Source organism: Lepisma saccharinum, chromosome 27 (assembly GCF_977018435.1).
Source record: "Lepisma saccharinum chromosome 27, izLepSacc3.1, whole genome shotgun sequence".
NCBI classification, from domain to species: domain Eukaryota; kingdom Metazoa; phylum Arthropoda; class Insecta; order Zygentoma; family Lepismatidae; genus Lepisma; species Lepisma saccharinum.
This window is the reverse complement of record NC_139255.1, coordinates 41,009,573-41,033,001: the sequence shown is the minus strand read 5'-3', so window position 1 is coordinate 41,033,001 and position 23,429 is coordinate 41,009,573. Positions and strand designations below refer to the sequence as shown.

Sequence of the window (23,429 nt, the reverse complement as noted above, 5' to 3'; positions counted from 1 at the left end):
ATTGCGAGTCACGAAAGCTTATGTAACAATATTCCCATACACTGGCCGACAACAATGTACATATCTGACGTCATGGACATTACCTTTTCCTCGTATTCTTTCCCACTGCAGGCTACTACGTAGATGAAACCAGAAATCGATAAATTAATGTCGCCAGGCTAAATTCCCAGTGTTAATATACGACGTTACTCTAAAAGTAACGAGCCGGCTCCGTGGCGGAGTGGTTAGAACATCGCGCTACAACGCCAGAGGTCCCGGGTTCGAATCCTGACCTCGCCATGGATGTTTGTGAGTGTCTATTCATAAATTTCATCATATCATCACTCATCCCCATCTTCGCAAATTAGCCAAGAGGCACAAAACGCGAAGTAAAATAAACTAAATCAATCAATCAATCAAATCTTTCCCACTGCAGGCTACTACGTAGATGAAACCAGAAATCGATAAATTAATGTCGCCAGGCTAAATTCCCAGTGTTAATATACAACGTTACTCTAAAAGTAACGAGCCGGCTCCGTGGCGGAGTGGTTAGAACATCGCGCTACAACGCCAGAGGTCCCGGGTTCGAATCCTGACCTCGGCATGGATGTTTGTGAGTGTCTATTCATAAATTTCATCATATCATCACTCATCCCCATCTTCGCAAATTAGCCAAAAGTAGCACAAAAAGCGAAGTAAAATAAACCAAATCAAATCGAAAGTTACGTGTTTTACGTGCGAAAGTTTACTCCCAACAGTAACAAGTAACCGTTACTTTACAATCAGGACATTTAACTGTTTCCACAACTATCACATCTGTTCTCTATTCTGTATGTTTTCCCAGTGTAACTTAAGGTAGCCTTCAGACCGAGGCGACACACGTCACTTGGAAGAGAACCTCCAGTAATCGATGCAACCTTTCGAACGATAGGAATACGACAAGCTGTACGTGCCGCTTGCTGCTTACGTGTCGTTCGGACTGGGCCGTTTTCTGAATGGAGTGCATTCTGTCGCCTCGGTCTGTTGCTCGCGCATGCGTTGTGTATGTTTCCTTATAGACAGATGGGGTCTGTATCGCTTGTCACGTCGTTGTGAACTCTTGTCGCTTCGGTCTGAAAGCTCTCTCACACCGAAATGGCAAGCAACATTGACATCTCCAATCTAAGAAAAAAAAATCTCCACGTATCCACTTCACTTGACACCCAATACAAAGCGACATTAGAATTAATACAGCTCTAACGGTGTATTCCTTAGTCCTCCAAAGAAAAAGCACTGCTTTATTAAAGGGGATTGGGCGATCCCCCATCCGAGATCAGACCCCTTCAGATTTGTCGAGACGGCACCGAAAACGAGACCGACTTTGCAAAATCGAGACGAGACCAAGGCCCCAAGTGTCCGAGAATCTCGTCTCTTTACTATGCGACTTCTTCAAACATACCAAATGAATATCTATCAGATAAATTATAAAGAAGTAATACATTTTGTTTGTAGTAATTGCAATGCCAACTGCGAACCTTGCATTGTCCTGGACGTATTTGGTAAACTCATATTTTAAATCATACACTGAAACATCTGTACAAATGTTATATTACTATGAATATTCCAGAATATTTAGTTATTCTGATTTGATTTTTAACTTCAGGGTTTAAAGATGTAATATCATTCTGAAAAAATATGAAGGGACGATGTATTATTTGAAACATTATGTTTATCGTAAACCGTTGTAAGTATTGTAGGCCTAATTACATGATGTAATTTAACAAACCTTACAGACATGTGTATAATGTCGTTGTGTAGGCTTTTAATCAACAAGCCTTTTGTAACAAGCATTAAGAGCCGAAATTGTAAGTACTATAGGACACAATTTTCCAGATTGTCACAAAGCTATGTCTCTGTGGCGCCAAAGACCAAGGATAAAAATCTAAATATATCTAAATAATAGTAGTTTTATTACGCACAGGCTGATAGGAAATATACTTGCTTTCTTCCATGATTCACTATTTTGCCATTGAGAGGGAAAGGGGGTGCAGAAAGGGGGTGCGAGGCATACAAAAAGAGGTGGGCAAGCACTCCTTCGCACCTCCCTGGCGTCGCCTATGTATGTTGCGCATACCGTCTTAGGGCCCGGGACTTAATGTTATAAAATATTTTTCAATTGGCTTCGGATCTATTATTGGAGTGAGATCTTTACATATCTGATGAAAATCAGCCGAAACAGATAAACTTGACAAAGCATATTTTGACATATTTCACGAATTTCGCGTTTTTACAACATATTTCTTCAATTTTGTTGTAATAAAATATATTTCTGTATAATTTCGTAATTCTCTCGGACATCATCGGTTATTTCATAATTTTTTCTTCGTAGTTTTAGCACAACGGATAGTTCATATTGTCGATGGCAAGATATGGAAATTACGGAGGAAGAAAGGTGCCATCTTTTCTTAGTACATAACAATATAATACCCCACTTCTTTTTATCCCGCCGACAATTGATAGCCATGCAAACATCATTGAGGCAAAATGTTCTCTTTCATTCTTGCACGGGAAGTAAAGAAGTTTCGTTCTCATTTCTTTGCCTTTTTGGCTTTTCACAAAAATCAGTCAAATGTAAAAATAACATTAGGTACATTACAGCCCCTACTCCACTCTATCGGGTATGGGAAAAATTCGAGAATACTGTTGTGCATATTTTTGGCTATACTGGGAATATTTCTGCATTTTCTGACATATTTTTCATGACATATTTTCCAATTTATATGACATAATTACATACATATTTTACAGTTTTATAGGACATAAAGTCCCGGGCCAATAAAAATTGTCATCACACTTACCCCACAACTGCCCTCATACACTCCACAGAGTATCCCCGCAGTCACGTTTCTTCCTTCTTCAACCACAGACTCTCCTCTTCCTCTTCTAAACTTCAATTTCCAGCGTGCGTCACCAAAACCACAAATTCAGAGCGAAAAATCAAACACGTGTGTTTTGATTGTGAACTTTGCGAGGAAATGACTCATCAAACAGTTTCATCCTTTAACACTGCTTCCTTCCTTGTTGTAAAACACCGCCTTGTGCCACGTTTATCGATCACTTCCTTCTCTGTGTATGTATGGATAATGTGGATGTGTTGATTTAGAACTTAGGGCAATATTCATTGTTAAAGTAAATAATAAAACTTTTTTAAAAAAACATGTGAAGTTGAACCGACCTTATAATGTAATACTAAAGCATGTCTCCGAAACAAATGTGTTCTGGGTTCGAATCTTGGACATGACACGTGTGTGTTCCCTTAGCTGTTCATCAATTCACGTTCCATCCTCATCGTTGCGATTAATCTAGTAATGTGTGAAATAGACGTAAAATAAAATAAATAAGAAGCATGGTGTTACTAAATGTTGTACAACATTTCATCATAATTGTATTTACTTGTTTATGTATTATAAAATGGTTCCACTTTGTTGTACAGGGTGCTTCAAAAGTGTATTCACAGGATTTTTGTTTCTTTCTTTTCAGTTATCCATTTAGAATAATGTCTTCGACTACAAAGTATTCTCGTTACGACGAATATAGAAAGGAGGAGGAGCAGAATGTTAATATTAGCTAGGTAGGTTAGGTAAGTAGAAGTAATATGGAACCATAATAAAAAATAAGACTTATTATAAAATATTGGGGTGTAAGGGGCAGCCTTCTTCTAAGGCGCCCAACAGTCAACCTCACGTCCACGTAGTACACCCTGGACTGCATTTTGGAGATGTACGAGGCTCTGGCGACTAGCACTATGCCAGTATAATTTTGTGTGTGTTGTCCTGTTTTTTTGTCCTTGTGTGTGCTGAGTGCCTCTTTACAGCCTCAGCTTTTAATCAAACTCAGAATATTTTAATATTTTAGTTACAACACGACGTTACAGTTATGTCATTTTAGTTATGGTAAGGGGCTGGACCCTTATCATAAAAGTGACGGGGCAAAATGGCCTAAATGCTGACGCACTCAAAATTTTAAATTCAAATTCTGTGTGTTGTCCTGTATTTTGTCCTTGTGTGTGCTGAGTGTCCCATTACAGCCTCAGCTTTTATCCAGTCAGAATGTTTTAATGTTTTAGCTAACGACATTGTTATTTTAGTTATGGTACAATTCTATTGTTATATATGTTTTCGATAAGGTAAGGGGCTGGACCCCGTATAGTGTGACGGGTGCAAGATAGCCCTAAGTGCTGACGCACCCAAAAAATTTCAAGTCAAATCAAATCAATTATAAAATATTATTACTACGGAACGGAACTTTAGGTAAATAAATGTTGTTGTTTTTTGCGATAAGATAGAGACCCTCGTTTTTACCAAAATTCTGATCATAGCCTTATATGTCAACACAAATTTTATTTTACATAAAAACACATTATTTCCAGTTTTCCGTATGTAAATACATATTTTGCAAATTTTCATTTTAAATACATAAAATCGCTCAATGACTTCAGCTACCTCAAAATCCACGAAGGAAAAAATGTTTATTCTCCGCACCTCTTTCATATCGAGAGTGTCAGGTTTGTTTTGGCTTTGAACACCCTCGCTGGCAGACTTCTGGCGCCTCGCCTACGATCCTATTGGGGGAAAATATTACCCCCACTGGATCTAACCCTCAAGTGCTAATGTCTTAATGTACAGAAAGTTTTGGGAAAAATCAAGGTTTCAAACTTTGTGCCAAATTGCACGTGTTTTGGAAGGTGTAGTAGAGGAAGAGGAAGCTTTGGAAAACTTCAGCGTCAGTGGCATTTCGTGCTTCAAATATTCAATAATTGTTTCTTGTGACGTGGAGCGATCTTTCTCACAATATAAGATGCTTTTTAGAGATAATCATCACAGATTTACAATGGAGAATTTGGAAAAACGATGGTGATCCACTGCAACTCTTCCAAAAAATAGCTCACTAAGAGGTAAGCATTTAGAAACTGATTTCAGGTGTTTAAAATGCATGTAATTTTGTTTATGTTACCAAATGTTTTTTATTTTTGTCACATATTTTCCTGTTTTTATCACTTATTTTCAAGGTTTATGACACATAAAAAAAAATATTTCTGAGATTTTTAGCACATAAAGTTCCGTTCCCTAATTATTACCATCGGAGAAACTATTTTACACGATACATCACGTGAACGAATACCTGGGAACAAATGATTATCTTTATTTTTCTTCAGATATAACATTAATACATACATGTAGGAACACGGTCATTATCATATCTTGTTTTAATTTATACTCACCTCAATCAAGGAATAAAGATGGAAATGAAGAATAGAATAGAATGCTTTATTGTCATTAAGCAACCTCAAGTTGCAATAGACAGTGTCATACAAATATAGATAATATAGTACAGGATACATTGTTATTGCAAAATAAATTTACATCATAGCTTAATAATATAAATTGTACAGTGAGTTAGGTTATGCTACAAACTGTCTCTTCAAATTCTTCTATGCTATAAATACAATTATTTATTAGCAATTATTTCTTTATGCATTTACGAAAAGTATTTAGTCAGTGACCTTATCTCCTGAGGTAGTTTGTTACACAATTTCATACCAGTTAGCTATTTTGGAATTTGCAGTCTAAGAAATTCACAGTCAAGATCATGTCTCCTTCTATTATTATACAGTAATTATGTACTGTATTACCTGTGAACAGAGATATAGTATATATTTTATTTTTATGAGTGATAGTACAGAACAAATATATATTGAGAAAACTGCCATGATCTTCAAGTTCTTTGAAAATAGGTTTATACGATGTCATGTTTGTTAGACCTTTGATACACCTTATTGCTATTTTCTTCCATTTTCTGAAGGGGAAAATATCAGTCATGAGGTTTATGTTTCTAATCTTTACTGAATTATTTTTGGAGTTTGGTAAACTCTCACATGGAATTGTTTATTCCTTAAATTCGAAGGTAGAATATGAAAACTTCAAATTCTCACTTCGGTTTCTAATTTTCGAGCTCATTTTTTCTCCCGGCTATTTTCATGGAATCCTGGTAGACTTAATGGTCTATACGGCACACCATTGTTCAGTGTTCAGAAGAAACATGAAGCGATACTCATACATGTACGTCCAAGAAAAATTTTCCGAGTGAGAGTCAAAATCATAAAATCGTATCCGTAATATTGCCATCATATGATTTGATTGGATTTTTGTAGTTTAGCATCGCATTTCTTCCACTTTTGACTAATCGCGATGATGAGAATGATTGGTGATGTGAAGTTGATGAAGGACACTAACAAAGAACACCAATGACCAGGCCGGAATTCGAACACTGGGCCTCTGGCGTCGTAGTAATGATGACACATGTACAGTATGTGTAATCGGAAGAGAAATGTTTTAAAGCAGATATGAAGGAAGCAATATGGAATGAACATAAAATAATTATAAAGAAGCCAGGCAGGCATATTGAAAGTGGGAAGAGAGAGAAAAATAAAGTAGCAACAGCGGAAAAGAGAGATAGAGAGAAAAGAGAGATAGAGAGAGAGAGAAAGAGAAATAAATAGAAAGAACCAACAGAGCGAGAGAAAGAAAAAGCAACACACAGAGAGAGAGAGAGGGAGAGAGAGAGAGAATGAATGAATGAAATAAAAAGTAATAGAGAGAAAGAAAAAGACAAAGCAACAGGGAGAGAAAGAGAGAGAGTGAGAGAGAGAAAGAAAAGCAAGAGAGAGAGAGAAAAGCAACAGAGAGAAAAAAAGGGAAAAACAAGTAATTAAGATACGACACAGGTACAGTAAGAGAGAGAGAGAATAGAAAATGAAACAAGATTAGACTGGAAACGGGAAGGAAAACATAGAGTAAGTGAGAGAGCAAAGAAATAAAGAGAAGCTTATAGTCCGATTACTTTCAAAACATCTCCAGCTTCTTGTGTGAGTCCCGCAAGCGAGCCTACCAAGAGTGTAGAGCGTGAGCGCGAGAGTTAGCGATAGGTGCTGGGTTGAGATGACGTCACCGGCTCGCTTCTTGATTGGAGGCTTCGAACCTTTTGACTCGCTCCCAAGCTGCAAATGCAGAACACCCAGAGATGTTACGAAAGTAATCTCACTTTACACAGGTTAGAAGATGGCAAGGGACAAAGAAGACACAAGAATTAATGAAATATCAACAATATTTTTCTATTTTGGAGGGAATTAGGTCAAGTAACCTCCCTCGGCCCCCTGAAGGTACCCATGTCAGTGGCAACGTACAAACAAGTGTGTGTGTGTGCTATTATCTACTTTCTTATCATCACCAGACAACCGTTATCTCATGTTTGACTTCAAGAAATTTTTTTTATTTACGTTACGATTTTAGTAATAGTGTTCTTCAAATAAAGAAAATTCCAATTGTATATTTCGAAACTACAAGTCTGTGCTTCTCGATATGATAAGAGCAAATACAAAAAGTTAGTTGTCCTGCCTCCAAACAACGGCCCTTTACCTTGCTGCATTACTTGCAGCTTATTAATCATGCGTCGGCTCTCAAAATTAAATTTGCAAGTGGTCTGTATTATCTTATCTGTTTTATTGTTAAGTTCGGTTTTTATGCATTTTGAGGTTAGTCGCGGACATGAGAATGAATGGTAACTAGATGAAATTTATATACAGGGACAATCATGGCCGGACCGGGACTCTAACACGGAACCTTCGGTAAGTTTCCACTATACGGGCCATGGAGACGGGTGCTGGTTTCTATGAGGCCCACTTCACATCAGAGCCGTGTTTCCAAAATTGTCTGTGTGGCTAAAGAAGTAAATTTCAAAACCACTATTATCCCTTGTGCTTAGCATATACACCGTGTTGAGGAGGTAGTGTACTAAACATTCTTCATCTCTTCCATACTGGAGGTTATGTAATCAACACCACGCTCCGACCCTTTTTACCCCCTCAGGTACACTCAAATTAACAAGTGAACAACCGAGGCGTTATCTGGGTATGAGGACAAAGCTCGAAAAATATATCTACTGATAGATCTGCGCATGCGCCTGCAATTCTCTTTATTTACCAGGAGCATTGTGGTGACATTTTTGTCGAATAATCAGACTCAGTAGTTTTTCAGCGTGAAAGGGTTTGAGAAAATTATGTTTCCTACTTCCCAAACACTTATTATACTTTACTTAAACATATTGAATATTTTCACAGTAGAACAGAGATAGTAATAAAATATTATTTGAACCAAACACGTACGAAAGCTGATTTTTCTCTCTCTCAAAAACACCCTAGCGTGCTGTGCTATCCATTCCGCCACGGAGGTCGGTAGGTTGGTTTTGAATCGATCTTAAACAGTAGCTACATCCACGGTTAGCCTATCTGATCATAAAGAGAGTTAAAGCATACAATGACAAACGCATGGGCATCAGTAATCGTCGTAACTAGCTTATCTCCAACAATAACATAAAATAGCAGAAGTTAATTGTTGCCCGAAAATGCTTCAAATTGTGTCAAATAACATGTTCAATACATTTTGCATTCAAAATGCGATGTGACGCAAAGTTAGTATTTTAGAAGTGAGATTACTTTCGTAACATCTCTGGGTGTTCTGCATTTGCAGCTTGAGAGCGAGTCAAAAGGTTCGAAGGCTCCAATCAAGAAGCGAGTTGCTGACGTCATCTCAACCCAGCACCTATCGCTAACTCTCCCGCTCACGCTCTACACTGTTGGTAGGCTCGCTTGATGGACTCACACAGAAAGCTGGAGATATGTTTTGAAAGTAATCGGACGATTTCAGTGCTCTCGCGAATTTTATTACATCTTACAGTCTGTGAAGAACACTGCAAAAGGCGTAAATTTTGTGGGATGTGAGTTTGGCCCAGTGGCGTGCTGTGACATTTGAGGTTAGACAAGCGACTGATTATGATTCAATTTCTGTAGCTGCAAGTACGAACTTCCAATACATAGTAGCCTATTAAAAACAATAAAGCATGTAAAGGGCAGTGGCGTGCCAAAGGGGGGTTGGTGGGAGTTATAACGCCCCCCCTTTGGCCCAGCATTCCTAAAAAAAACAACTTCAAAGGTAGGAAAATATGACAAAATGAGAGCTGACTACCAAGAAAAAGTATACAAAACACCTCCCTTTCGAAAATCCTGGGCACGACACTGGTAAAGGGTGACCTTTTTGCGAAGGCACACCAAAAGTCAACCTCCCTTCCCTTCTGCAGTCTTGCAGGCCAACGGATCTCTGGCGTTTGGGCCTACGTCAGTTTGTGTGTTGTCCTATATTTTGTCCATATATGTGCAGTGTTCCTTTACAGCCACAGCTTTTAACATTGGCAAGGAGATTTTAGTTCTCAAATTGATTGATTGATTTGATGTTTCAAGTCCGCTTTATGCAGAGTAAGGCTAATCGGGACTGGACCTACAGTTTAAAGTAGGATCTGAACCATTATGTGCCTCCACCGGGTATCGAATCCGGGACACCTTGATTACAAGTCGACGACGCTACCACTGCGCCATCTCGTCTTTTAGTTCTCAGAGACACGTGTTGATTTTATTTATGGTAAGGAGCTTGACCCCCGCATAACCTGAAGGTTGCAGGTTGCCTGAGTGCTGACGCGCCAACAATTTTAATTTCAATCAGTCGATCATCTTTGCGATTAGCAAAAAGTTGTAGTGAACTGTACTGAACCCTCCAAATACCAATGTATATGGTTTATATGGAGTAATAAGATTCAAATTAAGCAAATCAATAAAAGCATTAAGAACCCTTACGGTTGAGTAGTGGCAGGTTTATGCAATAATTTGTCTCTTTAAAGTTATATATTTCCTTTTATGTTGTAGGAACCGAAATTAGTTTATTAAATAGAATTATTGGATGATGTTTTATGGGAGTTGCACTTCTTCTTTTTTAAGTGCTGCTTATACATTATACCTATATTCTTATACTCAACATGGGGCATATTATTCTGGTATATTTTCTTATGTTGTCCGGCCAAAGTCGTGTCAGCTGCCGCGGTTAAAGGAGAGGACAAGTATACACGATTTAAGTATACACGTTGAATACGAAGTGGAGGGTACCATCCCCTCGGCTAGGATTATTTACGCACCTCCCTTCCCAGCTTAATTTGAAGGTTCGCACAAGCATCCCCCAATTAGGAATTTCCACTTCCAGTCCGAGAACTACTAAGAACTCAACTGCCATAGTATGTAAATGTATTTACGGATTGTTATATCATTCTGAAACTTTATGTCAAGAACCACCCGGTGCTATTGAAACGGTCGGTCCGTGTGACCGCCTTCTGCCTACTCCAGGGGGTGAAGGTAGGTAAAACCACATCTGCGGTAAAACCTTGGCCTTGGACTGATTTTTGCTTGCAGTGTTCTATAATACAGTAGTCACAATTGATACACATACTGAAACTCGTGAAAAGTAATATTTTTCCATGATAATTGTTGCCGAAGGTTGGGTTGCACCTGCAATTAAAAAAAACAAAAATAGCTACGGCTTTTATTTTGCGGCATCTTTCAGCAGATGCCACGTGTGTGCAACGTGCAGATCTGTTCTGCATGCAAAGTGCAGAGGTTTTGCAAATCTCGTATTTGCACTCCTAGATGCTACCAGTGGTCAAGGACAGGGTGGGGCAGTATTTTTGCAAAATATACTTAATGAAGAGTGGCATCCTTCATTCTTATTGCTAAAAAAATATTCTCGTTACGGGCTTTAGCTTAGGACACCTTTTCGCAGGAAAGATATGCAACGTGTGTGAAAGTGCAAATCTGTTCTGCATGCAAAATGTAGTGGTTTTGCATGTCTCACATTTGCATTCTAGATGTAACAGCTGGTCAAGGACAAGGTGGGGCAGCATTTTTGTAAATGTATTCTTAATGCTGCAAATGCCACAACTATGGATCGACCACAAGGAAAAAAACCTTGGGACGAAAAGTCCCGGCGCAGCTTTCCCTTCTTCCCTCCACCTCGGGCCATAAGGAAGCATGGTCCACTCTCCCCCTCCCCTACTCGCGGGAGTACGGTGCACAGGAGTCGCGGGTCTGCGCAGGTTGTTTTGCTCATGGTTCCACTATAGCAGTGGCGCCAATTTTTTTAAAACATTGGGCGCGCTGAACTCGGATTTGCCCTAAAATGCCTTTTATGTTCCTTGGCCAGGAAATGCGGGCCTTGCGTTTAAAAACAGTTTTAAGCCATTTCTGAGAGGAATACATTAATTTCACAATAGTTGTTTTTGTCTATTTTATTCATAAGTGCCTATTTCGAAGATAACTGCTTTCTGAGTGCGTAATCCTGAAATATGAAAAAATCTTGTCAATGTACATCGCTATTTTGTGCCTATTTTGTCTTTTTTGCCTGCCTATTTTGAGAGTTTTAGTGCTTATCTATCCTAGCCTGGTTATAACCCCTTTCCTCGCTTACTTTCCTAACGACGATGTGTCCACGGATAGTGTAAATAATATATGACACTGAAAAGTATCATATTCGATTGATGGATTTGGTGTTTTAAATCCACGTTATGCACAGTAAAGCTACGTTTCCATTCTGACAAGTTCCAGACTCATGGCGCGCAACATGCGCCGGCGCATGTTGGGCGTCATTTAGTGCACTGTTTCCAATTCAAAACTACTTCTGAAAAATACGCCCGCAACAACACTGGAGGTTTTTTTTATTTTTTCCCTCAAATACTGTGATCTGAGTGTGTGGAGTTTCTTCTCAACTTCCTCAACAGTGGTTTCAATGATGTCGGCAATTCGTTGAAAGGCATCGCCCCTACAGTTTGAGTTTTATGGTTCGAACTGGTGACATTCCACAACACTGACTCCTGTTCATATTGCTCTATAAGTTTTATTACTTTATCTTTCGACCACTCAATACTGTCCACAAAACAAACACGTACAACTAGACAGCCAAGTACAACAACTTCACTCAAATAACAGGACGTTGTGTCTTGACGCCGCTTCAGTCCGAGCAGCGAGCACGTGGTTGTATCGCGTCGTCTGTTTCTATAGTGCGCATGCCCGTGCCCCAGGAACTTGCTGCAGGCTGTTTCCATTGTCTGTAGCGCATGTTGTGCGTCAAATTCGTTTGGTGCAATTTTGTCCCCGGAACTTGCGTTGTGTCATGTTGCAGACAGTTTTCATTTCAACAAATGCTTGGCACATGCCGCGTCGCATGCCGCGCGTCATGTTGCGCGGCAATTTGTGGTAATGGAAACGGGGTTTAAGGCATACTAATTATAATGAAATATTCTAATAACATTCGGTCAGTAATTAAGTTGTGAGACTTCTTTAAGTGCAACATGATGAAACATTTTGTTTTCCTAAGCGCGATGACTTTAGTTCTGAAATAAAATATAATAACATACAAATTATTGGGTGGGCTCGAGCCTCACTGGCCCATAAGTTGGCACCACTGACAACTAGTGCGTCTTGTCATCGGCTCTGACGTCTGAGATCAGAAATTAAATCATATTTTTCCGTAAAAGAGTCAAATGACGAATTAAATTAGTAAATGGAAGACCTAATGTTAGCGTGCGCGCTTAGAATACGGATATTTCTTAACATAAACACTGTGTGGTATTTGAAAAATTTCCAGTTGGGGAAATTCCTTTAAATTCTCTTGCAGCATCGGGATGTTATATAATTTTTTTATATATATAATATCCTCCCAAGTACCAGGTGAGTTCTGGATGTACAACATGAGCTAATATTTCTCGACTAAATTATCATTGAAATTTGGATCGCACAAATTACAATTAAGTTTCCAGGCAAGAATATCTTACCGCATCGATTGTACCGTCGGCCTACTTTTCATCTCTCTCCTCCTGTGTGAACATCCAAACGAAGAACTTTTGTGTTCGAGACTACTTTCCCGCAATTTATTACTCTTCTCGCAATCTTCCTCTTGCAAGGTCTCTTAATCATTGCAAGCCGAAAGCTCTGCTGAGGATTTTGTCTTTCTTTTGTTCTCTTTCGGTCTGAGATGTCCGTCTGATTTATTTAAATGTTTGTTAAAGAATTTCAATCTGTTCTACCTTTGTCTAAGTTTTCATAATAGCAACTCTTATAAAAAAATGTTACAGATAAGAGAGAAATATGAACCTGGGCGCCGGGAGGGGGTTGGTCCGTCGACACTCTCTGGAGATTTGTATCGTTCATTTCAAGTTGTTTTTTAAAAAAAAATCAGAAAGCTTGTTATTTTTATTATAAATAAGAGAAATCAAGTTCAGTAGCCACATTCGAACAGAATAATCAAAATAAAAACTGCGTTAGGTAGAATAAATTGGGATTCAAATACATTTTACTAAATTCCAAAAATCACAGTTTTATGTGGGTGGTCACAAACATAAACTTTATGACTAAAATTCCCCCCTATCTTTTGTGTGTAAAAGTTAGTAACAAAATGGAATAACTATGAATTTTAGTACTCTAACTATATAAAATGTATAAAAATAGTGGACCGATTAGAAAAATATCGACATCAGGATATTTCACACGTGCGAAAAACATATTTTTTGTGTACATTTTTCACTATATAGGGTGAGCCAAAAGTCAGGAACCATAGTGTGGCAACGTTCCGTAGTATCTTTTAATTATAATGTACAACGAACTCCAACTCCCAGTCATTCAACCATCGTTTTCCAATCAGGAAATATTCAGAAACATCAGAGGAATGCAGTGTCAGACAGCACTTAAGCTCTTCCTGGTCATCAGCAGCATAAACATGTAAACAGGCGAAATCCAGGAAGAGGCTACATACAGACCTGACTCTGCATTTGTTTAGTAAATTGAATTTGAATAAATGTCTGGGAGGCAGGGAGATCCAGAGGAGTTCTAATTCAGTCTTTGAGGAGCAAGTTACAATAGAGAGAGAGAGAGAGAGAGAAAGAGAAAGAGAGAGGAGGACGATTCTAAGCAGAGCGTGTTGACGCTAGTCGCAAGTCAGACTCTACGTACAGTCACAAGCATAACCTCTCACGCCAGATCTTCAGTTGCAGAACAGAGACTCTGTATATCCTTTCATTAGCCATGCTGATCCAATCTGTAGGGGATTTAAAACTCAAGAGTTGTGTATTGCCATTCAAATGTGTAAATTAGTACATCTTGCTCTTTACTATCAAGCTTACCATGAGCTTGGAGGATGAATGATGAAGTGAGCTACATTCCCAAAAGATCCCTCATACCTAAGGGTATGATATGGTGTTATTCACTTTGGTTTATATTGTCTATATGATATGCCCAATATGTTGATCCTCTTCAGCAAGACACATCTGCAGACGACGCTCCCAGTTCTTCAGGATATTGAGGATTGTGGCGGGCAGTATTTGCGTGACACATTCCGTCATCCTCCCTTACAGGTCAGGAGACCTCTCGGGCCACTCAACGGTGCCTCACCGACCTATCCACCTCCGCGTAAACTGGTCATTCAGCCACTGACGTACGATTAATCCATAATGCGGCGGGGCACTATCCTGCTGAAACATTGTAGGCAACCCGCCGTCCTCATTCAGAACTGATGGCATATTATTGTACACCTCGGCGGTCAAGGTATCTTCGATAAAAAATTGACCATTTATCCTCCCATCCCATATTCCACACCCCACCAGTATCTTCTTCGCACCCTGCATCTTGGACGCATCTGTCCAATGGGGATTGGTGTCACTCCACAGTCGCCAGTTCTGCATGTCGCCTCACCGTTCACATAAAAGTACGCCTCGTCAGTGACGTCACGAAGTCTGGGTTCTCCTCGATCCTCCTGAGTGCTCATTGGCAGAACTCTGAGCGACGATATAGGGATCGTCCTCACTAAGGTGTTGGAGCATTTGCAGTTTTTAAGGATGCCATTTTGCTTCGTGCAGAACTCGAACAATGTTTCTCTGGCTGATATTGTGTTCATGGTACAGACGCCTGGTGCTCTTAATTGGACTCTTATAGACAGCAGCTAAAATTACAGTTGACATCTCCTCGTTGGTTGTAGTCCGAGGTCTACCTGAGCGAGATCGATCATGCACACTGCCAGTATCCTTCAAGCGTTGGGGGAACTTAACGACTGCACTATGCATAGGGATGCGAAGTTTTAGTTTCATTTCCCCTTAAATTTCGATGTTATTTTTTACTGCAATTGGGTGTTATTTTTCGCGGTTTAGGGCAAAATTCGATGTTATTAATTTAAACTCTGTGTTGTTTTTACTGTTCTCTCTATGTTAAAGATTTTCACAATGCTTTAGTTCTGGAAAATTGAGACACATTTGAGTTTTAAGGGCAGAAAGAATTTAAGGCCACCTTTGTGAGAAATGACCAAATTTTTCCATTTGGAAAACTATTTCATCTCATCATCCACTAAATATGAAATATTTATTGAATGATATCGCCCAAATCTTTGGAAACAGTCATACGTATCACATTTCCCTAATAATGCCAAGGAAATCCCTCTGCGACCTCAAAATACCGTTTTGTTTACACACAGAAATACACCCTGCCTAACTCCATCCCCTGCAACACAACAGGTTCTTAATCTTCTCCCTGAAAACTTTTCTTCGTTCTGGGAAGATCTCTCAGCGAATTCTATTCCAGGAAGAGGTTAAACACTATCAGTAATGTCTGCACCAAACTGCAATAAATGAAGCATGACAATTTCTATTGAATCGAACGTTCACAAGCTAGACTAGAAATTACAGATCAACCCGCACTTCAGGCAGTTCTTTTTGAACAGAGGAAGTGTTATCCTTAGTTTATATTGCATATTTAGCGTCGTTTTTCGCTTTAAAGTGCAACATTGGGTGTTATTCTGAAAAATGACATAATTCGCGTTATTTCGCGATTCCGACAAACCGAAAACGTGCCTCCTTAACCTACCCAAATACATTTTAAACACTTTATTTTGCTTTCCTTAATTTTTCGGTGTTATCGTTAATACGAAAACTTCACGTCCCTAACTATGCGTGATTTCTACAGTTCTCCAGTTGCTGTGGTGAGGGAAAATTCTCGTGGTATTTTGCGTTGCCAAATTTTTCGTTTCGAGTCATTTTTGAAACAGGTGGCACCTCCAAAATTTTTTTTTCGAAAATTTCCCGCTCCGAAATTTCCCCGACCTGGTCGGGAAATGGAATTTTTTCAGTCTCGAACGTCAGGATTATAAACATTTCCTTCCCTATTCCGTCTCGATCAGTTTTTCCGTTCCGCAAATCTCTTGTTACGGCAGTCGACATGATTCTAATGTGTCTTGTGAAAACGTTCTCTCGTTATTTTGTTGAACATGGCGGTTAATTGCTGTAACTGACAGCCTGTAAATCACAGAAAACAAATTATTTGCAATAAAATATCGTCACAATGTCACTCTTCGAACTACATTAACTTTTTCCAGATATCTCAAAGGGGCAAGTGCCTCCCCTGGCTCACTACGGGCGCCCTTGTAATATTGCCTATTTCCTAATACAATTCGGATATCAGTAAAAAAAACACGTATGTTTTATGACATAGTCATAAAAAGTTAATTTTAGCTTGTTTGCACTGATATGTAGGGGTGTGCGGGACATAATTTTTTTGGTCGAGACGGGAATTTTTTTTAATCCCGACATTCGGGACGGGTAAAGGAAAATGTTCGAAATTTCCCGAAGCTCTGAAAATCTCGAATTCTACACGTCATTTTCAACTTAAGTGATTGTTTTTGCATTTCTGGAATAAAAACAAACAATTTCCGATAAGTTCCAGAGACTTGCATGCAGAAAACAACTTTTTTTAAATAACCATTCAGTATTTCTGCTCGGGATCCCGAAAAGTCGGGAAGTCATCTCCTGACGTCGGGATCCCGCACACCCGTACTGATATGATTCGGCAACACTGCTTTTCCTTGAGGGAAATTTATTCCGATAGATAAAACACCATAAGCAAGCTAAACGTTTTGAACACTAATCTAAAAAAGAGAAGGAATGTATATGTTTGTGTAAAAAACAACATAAATTACGCATAATAAAAAAAAATCAGAAACCTTTGATCTTTCGTTCTGGTTAGGCACATGACCTTGTCTTTTTCTCTCAAGCAATTAAGACGAAGTTTGTCTCTCAATGCGTGTTCACATACTGCATTTCGAAGTGGCTTAAAGTGAAGTGGAGGGGAAGCACTACTTCTGTGACTCAATTTCCGTGTAGGTGAATTCCCACGCACAAAGTCAGGGTCGAGTCCGACGCAGCAGAGTATATTCGGTGGTGAGGCGATGAACTGGATCGTGTGTGTGTAGTTACTATTTTCCAGCGTTTCGTTTTCTTACAGAGCGCAATATTGTAGATTCAGGCTCGTGAATGAGTGTGTACAACAAGTGAAGTAAGGGGTGCATACAACTTCAATCAGTGCTGCAGGCAGGTATGTATCTTCAGTGAAATGTTACGATAATTTACGTGAGGCATCCCCTCAGCCAGAGTGAGAAATCATTGAAGACTGGGGGCACAGATATATACATATTTATAATGCTATTAAATATAAAAGTGAATTACTAAATATTTAAAAATGTATTATTAAATATATAAAGGAATTAATTTGTTACTTTTTTTGTACATATAAGATATTTATAACCTAGTAAAGTAATTCCTTTACCAACAAGTTAAAGATGTCAATAAATTGTGAAGAAATAGTTGAAATAGTTCTATCATGTGTAAGTTTTTTATAGCTTTTTTGCTTTCTACGGGTATTAATATAAATGAATTAGATTTCATAGTTTTATTTGTCTTGCGTTCTTGTTTTACTTTTCTCGTGAGTATATTGTTATTGGTATAGGTCTTTGTGTGTTTTCGATGTTATCCTTGATAAAATATATTTCAAGTCAAAACTAATAGCTCATCTTTTGTTGCTATAAGAAAACTTTCCCCCACGGGAAATGTTTGGTTGGGGGGGGGGGGCGGAATAGGTCAATATTGTTGGTGGGGGGGGATCGCCCCTGTACCGTCAAGATTTCTCAAGCTGCAGCCTCAGCTAAGATCCCCAGAAGCTCGAGCAATCACACCCCACCTAACAATTTTCACATTACGTATTGTGTACTCGTAGACGCTCACATACACACAATTGATTTGAGTTTCAAGTTAACCTTATGTACAGATAGGCTAATCAGGACTGGAGCTGCAGCTGAAAGTGGGATTCTTACCATTATGCACCTCTACCAGGTGTTGAACTTTGGATCCTTTCATTACAAGACATTACTACGACATGGGGAGGCTGCCAAAGCATATGCGTATGGAGTATGTTTGTATGTAGGGAGGGAGCGAGGAAGAGGATGATTGTAATTGCAAACTATAATTTTACTAAAACAGTGCTGTGGATTTTAAAATATTAACCTGCTAACATTATGGAATCAATAAGATTAAGAAGCTTAAAGCTTGCTTCAAATATAAGTTCTACGAACGGATATTCGCTTTTTACCCATTTCTTGTTAAGAAAATGCATCTGGTTCTTTGTTCTTCTAAACATCTTCTCATAACTCTGGAAAAGCAACTCAATCGAAATTATCTACTGAACAAATACGTAGAACTTTAAGGTTTCTTTTTGGCCGAGTCTGCTGCCACGCACGTGTCAGGAGTAAGAATAAGCGTCAAATTTGCTCCTGCCACGTAATCCGTCTGCTAAGAGGATGTTACAAATCTTAAGAACAGATTAAGACGAGTGAAATGCAAGTTTATGATTAGTGGGAATGAATGTACAGGTAATTTAGAACCTTTTTATTTAGAAAGCTTTTAGCGATATTATTTTAATGCTAACAGAACCTACCCTAACTACGAGAACATTTAGGTTTATTATTAGAAGAATGCTGAGGTACCTAATCTTAAAACATTTTTGTGTAAGTAATCGCTAAAACTTAACAGTATGTGTTACAGACGTAATTGCATATATAGCATGATGAAATCACGATAAGACAAAGACCGAGTCTACTGCCACGCGCATCTTTTTTGAGGTTCCAGCAGAAAAAGAACGTGGCAGCAGACACTACCTTTCTTTTTGGTCTTGTTGTTTTAGTTCTAGGTCCACTTTTATGCACAGATATGCAAATTGGGACTGGACCTACAGTTTAAAGTGGGATACGAACCACTATGTGTCTTCACTGGGTATCGAGCCCGGGACCCCTTGATTACAAGGTGACGACGTTACCACTACGCCATCAGGGATGCCCGTAGAAGCTTTAGATATATATATAGTGTGTGTGTGCGGGGGTGCGTGTGTGTGTGTAGTTCACTATACGTTTAAAATTAAAATTGTTACCTGAGAGAGACATGGGGCAAAGGTACTGTGGCCCTTTTGGGGGGGAGGGTTGAATTTCAGCGGCTATAGTCCACACGTGCTTCGCCTAACTGTACTCCCCCTCTGTGTGTTTTGCTGTGCCCTTCTCTCTCTATTTTACTCTTTTCATGCCCTCTCTACTTTCTTTTCTGCTAACATCCTCTATTTTTCTCTACCGCCATGTATTATCTTCTTTTACCTCTATATCTTTCTCACTGGTCTATGCCTTTCACAACACTGTTCCTACTAGTGTAGTTTAAGCTCGCATGCATTTGGTTAGAAGGAAAGCCACTCGCTTAAACTGGGTTTCAAACTTTTTTGTGTGCCACACTGGCATCACCAGGTAATTTCCTGTAATTTATTTCAAGGTCTCGAATTTTTTTAATGTCCTTTTTTTAATATTGTATATAATTTGTCATGCTAACGTTTCATACAGTCGACGTAGAATTATGTTGGTCGCTCCAGACAAATAAGACACTCAGTCGCATTTCTGCCACTCTTGGGTAATCACAACGATGAGGATGACTGATGATATGATGATATGATGAAATTGATGAGCACTCAAAACGAGCACCCATGTCCAGGCCAGCATTCGAACTCGGGACCCCTGGCCTCGTAGCACGCTATGCTAACCGATGGGCCACGGAGGTTGCCATAATCCTTCCAGACTTGACTAAGAGCGAGACAGTCGTTGATTTGAATTGGTTTATTTTACTTCGTTTGTCTGCCAGTTTTTGCTAATCGCGAGGGTGAGTGATGATATGATAAAACTGATGAAGGGAAATAACACCCACGACCAGGCCGGGATTCGAGCCTATGACGCCAGGGTCATTTAAGACTGATGGGGGGAGAAAGATCTTAATCTACAAACCCCCTCCCCACAAACATACATATAAATTATAAGATATACATATTTATAATGTTATTAAAAGTAAAAATAAATTTAAAATTTATTATTATTATTATTAATTGCCCAAAAATAAATAAATTTGCTACTTTTAAATATATCAGATAAAGAAAATCGGTAGGGATGGAAAACAGTATATAGATCTTGCTCAGGATAGGGACAGATGGAAGGCCTGTGTTGCTGCAGCCATGAACCTTCGGGTTTAAGAAGGTTAAAGAGATAGGTTTGGAAGCTAGCTAAGAGAAAACTAAATATATGCTTACAGGCCGAAACCAAGTGTTCGGTAATAATCAAAATCTAATTATTGATAACAACTCGTTTGAACCAGTTTCCAAAATCAAGTACTTAGGAATAATACTAACAAATGAAAATGATATTAATAGGAAATAAAAAAGCAGTCTTAATTCAGGAAATGCATGTTACTTTTCTCTTCATAAACTTTTGTCTTCTCGTTTAATATCGAAGAAACTAAAAGTTAAAATATACAAAACAGTAATTTTGCCTGTATTATTATATGGATGCGAAACTTGGTCCCTTACATTGAAAGAGGAACATAAATTGAGAGTATTTGAAAATAAGATCCTTAGGAAAATATTTGGACCTAAAAGGGATGAGGAGACAGGTGAGTGGAGAAGGTTACATAATTTTGAACTACATAATTTGTATTCATGTCCAGATATTATTAGAATGATAAAATCAAGAAGACTTACAGGTGGGCAGGCCATGTGACACGAATGGGAGAGGAAAGAGGAGTTTACAGGATTCTTGTTTGGAAACCTGATGGTAAGAGACCTGTAGGAAGGCCAAGACGAAGATGGAGGGATAACGTTGAGATGGACCTAAAGGAAATCGGTAGGGATGGAAAAGGGTGTATAGATCTTGGTCAGGATAGGGACAGATGGAAGGCCTGTGTTCCTTCAGCCATGAACCTTCGGGTTTAAGAGAGCTAGAGAGTTAGTTAGTTAGCAAACTACGTCATTTACTAACTGGTTAAAGATGTTAATACATTTTGAAATAGTTGAAGTGGTTTTATTATGTGTAAGTTTTTATTAAGTTTTTGCTTTATGTTAATATAAATCAATTAAATTTCATAGTTATTATTGTTTTGCATTCTTGTTTTACTTTTATTGTGCGTATTGATGTAGATTTGTTAATGGTCTCTTGAGAGAGAAAAAACATTGAACACTCACAACTACACTAATTTGTGTAGGTTTTCGATATTATTCTTAGTACAGTATATTTGAAATTAAAAGTAATTGTTTATCTTTTGTTTGTTGTAACAAAAACTCTCCCCCCGAAAATTTTTGATGGTGGGGATTTTGGAGTCAAAGATTGTTGGTGGGGGAAATCCCCCATCCCCCACAGGATTTCGCACCCTGCTGTGACCCCTGGGAGACAGTCGGTTAGATTAGACCAAAACTTGCTGTTATGTGACTCTCATTACAACACTCAATTTTATTGTAATGATGACAAAATCTTTAATAAGAGGAAGGATATCTCAATATCGCTGTCACCGTTTTAAGGTGTAGTATTATGGGATATAGTTAAAAATGAATCTTGTAAGTTGATTCTCATGAGTGCCATTCAATTATCGAATTTATAGATATTTTGAACGTTTTGTTGCTAAAGTAAAAAGCAAAAGCAACACTGTCCGAGGGGTCCAGATGTTTGTAAATTTGAATTAGAACATTTTGACTTATTGAAATGCAACGGGTGAATATCTGATTTTATTTACAGATCAAGAGTAATTATATATTCGTTCCATTTATTTTAATACGAACTTTTTTTTTTGTGGCGGTTCCGAATGTTTTATAATTTTTCGCAAGGTTTATAGGAGTATTTGTAAGTGCTTTAGAATACTGGAAATCATAGGCGCCAACTCCATGGGGCTTGGGGAGCTCGAGCCCCCCCCCCCCAGTGTTAACGATGTGGGGGAAGAGCCCCCAAATAATTTTGCTTTAGAGGATCTAATGTTTTATTTTGCTTCTCTTGTAAAGTTTACTCTGAATTGTGCCACATGAACTTAACTTTAAATACACATTTGAAATGTTCTAGACCATCAACTTTGGGGGGGGGGTCTATGACCAGAGACAGCAAAACACATGACTTATTACTATATACTAAGTATGTAATTATGAGTATTGTTCAAATTTTTACTAAAATGAGTTTCAAAAGACGATGTGCATAAACTAGGGTAGTGGATGGGACTTTTAAGCTACAAATGGCTCTAACATGACATTCAGAACGAGATCATTGATATATTAGGGAGATCTGTTTTGCGCTCCGTGGTAGCAGATATTAAAAGTCGGGAATATTTTGCTATTATGTTGACGAAACTTGTGACATATCCATCCGTGGACAATTAATATTCTGCATTAGAACTGTGAATAAAAATTTTGATATTTTTGAGGAATTCATGGGCTTTTATGAGATTCCGAACACTGATGCCAAAACTTAAAAAAGGGAGAGAGTGAGTCATTAATTAATTTATTTCAGTTATCAGAGCCCCCTCCCCAAATAATTTTGACAAGTCGGCGCCCCTGTTGGAAACGATGCTTGTAAAAACTAGTCAGCATAGTTAAAAGCTTCACTGATATATAGCCTACCGGAGAAATTGTGATTTGAAAAGTTGCAGCGTAGCGAGCAGTCATTCTTGTTTATATTATGGTCATCTCAGACACAGAGTTCCGGCAGATTATCATGCGAGGCTCGAAGGGGGTTAAATGCTGAGACAAGATATTACGTGATCAGGTGTTGGAAGCATTTAGGGATGTTAGTTTAATGCTAAGAGCCATAAACCTAACCCACCTAACAACAAAAGCATTTAGGAATATTTTAGAGAACTAAAACCTGACCCGCCTAACCTAACAACGAGAACATTTAGGAAGGTTATATACCCCTTCGCACCACACGCACGTAAAGTAGATGGCAGCAGTTGTCCGCTTCCAAGACAAAAGTACACGAATGGCTGCTCGCAAACAAAGAATCATAAAATTGTTCTCAAGAAAACACGCAGTAAAGTAGTCACTGAGTCTCTGAAGTATGTCTTAACAGACATAAATAAAAATCGAACCATGTAAAAAAAATGTTGTGTAACCACGATTAGTTCAGACTCAAACAATCGGAAGTTGGACGTCTTTAGCTTCTGTCATTTCGTGATTCGAGACGAGAGCGAGACTGAACTTTAGATATCGAGACAGGGATAGGCATCCGAAAGAAGGAGCACGTGCTCCAGTGCCCCCCGAGATGATTCCTTGTTCTTCCTAAGTCCTGATGTTAATTTTCTCAAGTTTTTTTTTGTTTTCATTGGAAAAATGTCACTTC

The 23,429-nt window shown here is 38.6% G+C and overlaps 1 protein-coding gene across 1 annotated transcript in view; it reads left to right on the top strand.

Moving 5' to 3' along the window:
- The first annotated feature begins 17,201 nt into the window (after window positions 1-17,201).
- Window positions 17,202-23,429, top strand: part of LOC145980017 (oxysterol-binding protein-related protein 6-like) — a 99,727-nt gene continuing 93,499 nt past the window's right edge. Inside the window, exon 1 of the mRNA XM_083112984.1 lies at window positions 17,202-17,296. The gene's annotated coding sequence lies outside the window, so the exon portion shown is untranslated. The remainder of the gene's footprint in view (window positions 17,297-23,429) is intronic.